Consider the following 3347-nt stretch of genomic DNA (forward strand, 5'->3'; position numbering starts at 1 on the left):
AAAAACATTCTAAATATAGTTTGTTATAGTTATAGACGTTTCCCTTCGAGTGACGTCATATCGCCAGCGGCAAACTTAAAGCGAATGGATAGTAATTAAGCTGTAAATACCTATACCCTTGAGCCATGTGCGTGTGGACTGAGTTACTTAGGGCTGTTATGGATATTATGTAGTTTCGGTTATGGATACGGTTACGGATATAGGAATAATATTATACCGGTTTCGGTTACGGATATTTTTTTCGGTTCATTCATGGCCGCACACTTTACATCGAATAAATAATATAAATTTATACTAGATGGCATTATAAAGGTAAATCAGACTGTTTTGCCTTTACATATAATGCTATACAAAAACAATTAAAACTGCCTACATCCGAAACTTTTAAATCGGTTACGGTTTCGGATAACCGAAAGTTTCGGTTACGGATATCCCTGGACAGAGTGATCTTTTAAAAAAACTCATCCAACACAACCAAATTTTGAGAGGATTTAGGATATAACTGTGAAAACTTCATAGTAAGGTATTCAATTTGTGAAACCTAAACATCGAAAGCTATAACTAATTTAATAAATCTACTGTCTGGGCAGCGCAGTTCTTTCACAATTATTCAAGTTTTATTTATTCATTTATTCATTTAATTTAAAGCAAGAAGTTATGAAGAAACAAATTTTATGGCTTAACTGCTCTAACTTGCTCAAAACTAAACAAATGTACATTATAGAGCTGCTTAAATAAAACAAGGAGGTATGAATTTTTTAATATTTTTATTTTTTTTTGGCAGCCTTTACTAGGCAGATTCAGTGGAGAACCTTCTGTTCTCTATTAAACAAAATCTTTTAATTAATATTATACACACTGATTGCTTCCCTTCTTGCCAGTCTGGTGAATGCATGCGCATTAAGTAAATCAAATAAATTGTTAAAATGCTCCAGAAAAGTGGCTGTTGCAACAGATCCTGCAGGCAGCTCATCTTAAACAATATTACAAGTTTTAGTTAAGTAATCAGATATTTTGACAGCATTTCTTAAAATAAAGAAAAGGGAGAAGAAACTAAGAAGATAATAATTTGATAGATAATTTATCCAAACAATATATTGGGCACTAGCGGCCGCCCGCGACTTTGTATGCGTGGATCCTGTTTTACCCCTATAGCCTATAATGTTATTCTGTGTTATAAAAAATAATACTGTATGGTTTCATTAAAATCCGTTCAGTAGTTTTTGCGTGAAAGAGTAACAAACTCAAACATCCATACGGACATCCAGACATCCAAACTTTCGCATTTATAATATTAGTAGGATGTTATTATGACGTTTATACAATAATACTATAAAGTTTCAACAAAATCCCTTCAGTAGTTTTTGCGTGAAAGAGTAACATTCATAATACTCTTTTAATTTAATTTTAATTTGTACACCGCAAAGGTAAGACATGTTGATACCATTTTAAATGCTGACTTAACACCTTATGTAGGTACCTACACATGTTTGAACAAATAAATGTATCTTTATCTTTATACTCGCATAAACATACATTCACACACACTTTCGCATTTAAATAATATTATGTAAGATATTAAACCTTGGATTCCAGAGAAATTATTGTATTTCCCCGCAAAGAGGTTTCCTGTTTCAATATATGACAAAGCTCCTGAAATTGGCCTTTGTTAAGCCTGTAACGTTGCCTGAACAGAAGCTCTGGCATGTCTTCAAAATTTTCTTCATATATTCTGGCTAATTCTCGCATTTTCCGCCTTCTCCGCAATTCTTCCCTGTGGGCAGCCCACAAGAAATGTAAAGTATTCATTTCGTTAGATTTTGTATCAAATAGTAGGATAGGGCTATTTGAAAAATAGCATCTGACAGTTTTGGTGGTAAAAAAAATATGATAGAAATAAAACCTTGACATTGGCAGCGGGGCGCCACCGTCAATACCGGATCGCTGGTTCCGATTTTTTGCCATGTTGGAAACTATATAGTTGAACGACGGTAGCGCCCCCTTATCAATGAGTTTGGTGGGACAGTTCAGTTTAGGCATAGAGTTTAGGTCATCTTTAAGATGTTTTTATATGTCATTGGATTGGAGGGAGGAATGATTGATGAAAGTTTACATTAGAGCTATAAAATAATAATTTAGTTATGTAAAGACAGCCTAATATAAGTCCCTCTGTTAAAATTACATAATATATTTACTTTAATGAAGACATTTATAATATACTAATATTATAAAGCTGAAGAGTTTGTTTGTTTGTTTGGTTGAACGCGCTAATCTCAGGAACTACTGGACCGATTTGAAAAATTATTTTTGTGTTGGATAGCCGTTAGTTCCTGAAGGCTTTAGGCTATTTATCATCACGCTAAGACCAATAGGAGCGGAGCACCAATCAAGAATATTTCAAATCAATGAATTTTTACCTTTTGAGAGCTGATGCTGCGTAAACGGTTAAAGTTTCGCAAAAATCATGTATGACAGGATTGTTCCCCTTTAAAAGCTCTTTAAAAAAGTCCGCGGTAGCATATGTCTATCTTTTAAGGTTGGCTCATAGTAACCATTTTTATGCAAAAAAAATCTGTTTTAAAATAATGCATTATTTGCGAAGGTGTTTTTATAAACATGATATTAATCCTTATCCAAATAAATAAATTATTCACCACAAGTATTTAATTTTAAACATTCTTGCCCTTTACACCATTCGATTTCAATAAATATCTTAGGAGATATCCCAGTTTTAAAATCACATCGCAGCAAAATAATGATCAAGTAGGTACTACGCGCGCTACTGATGGATCAATGCACAGTATTGCACAGCCTAAACCGCTGATCGTAAAGACCTGAAACTTGGACGGTGTGTTCTTTGTATGACGTAAGCATCTGATAAGAAAGGATTTTCCAAAATTCTACCCCTAAGGAGGTAAAAAGGAGGGGCAAAGTTTGTATGAAATAACGAGATTCCTTCGTCCAATCTACTTAAAATTTTGCATAAGCATTCTATAACAGAATTAATGGAAGACGTGTTTCGTATTTTAGTGAAATGCACCCCCTAACTATGTTAAAAAGGGGTAGAAAGTTATTTTAGTGGTGATTTGCTTCAAAGTTGATATTAATTACTCATTAGTGCATTTTTTTACAATCATGACGTCATGTTAACGACTACCATACTCTAGGGGCCTCCACTTAACCTCGGAGTGGGTGCCCGCTGCGTGCGCTCGCCCAACAATGCATAGTAATGAATGAAAGTCATGCCGCGGGCACCTGCTTGCGCTGTATACATAAACTCATTTTCGCGCGAGAGTTTTGGCGGAGGCCCTTGAGGTAGTGGGAGTAGTCTTGAGGAAAAGCTCCTT

The 3347-nt window shown here is 34.7% G+C and overlaps 1 long non-coding RNA gene across 1 annotated transcript; it reads right to left on the minus strand.

Annotated features, from left to right (window-relative positions):
- Positions 1 to 748: 748 nt before the first annotated feature.
- On the minus strand, positions 749 to 2249 carry LOC135081756 (uncharacterized). Its single transcript, XR_010259255.1, has 2 exons — positions 1585 to 2249; positions 749 to 973 (listed from the first exon to the last, which is right to left on the minus strand). It is a non-coding gene; the product is annotated as an uncharacterized LOC135081756 (long non-coding RNA).
- Between the last annotated feature and the right edge of the window lie 1098 nt (positions 2250 to 3347).

The sequence above is a fragment of the Ostrinia nubilalis genome, chromosome 20, assembly GCF_963855985.1.
Source record: "Ostrinia nubilalis chromosome 20, ilOstNubi1.1, whole genome shotgun sequence".
Classification (NCBI taxonomy): Eukaryota; Metazoa; Arthropoda; class Insecta; order Lepidoptera; family Crambidae; genus Ostrinia; species Ostrinia nubilalis.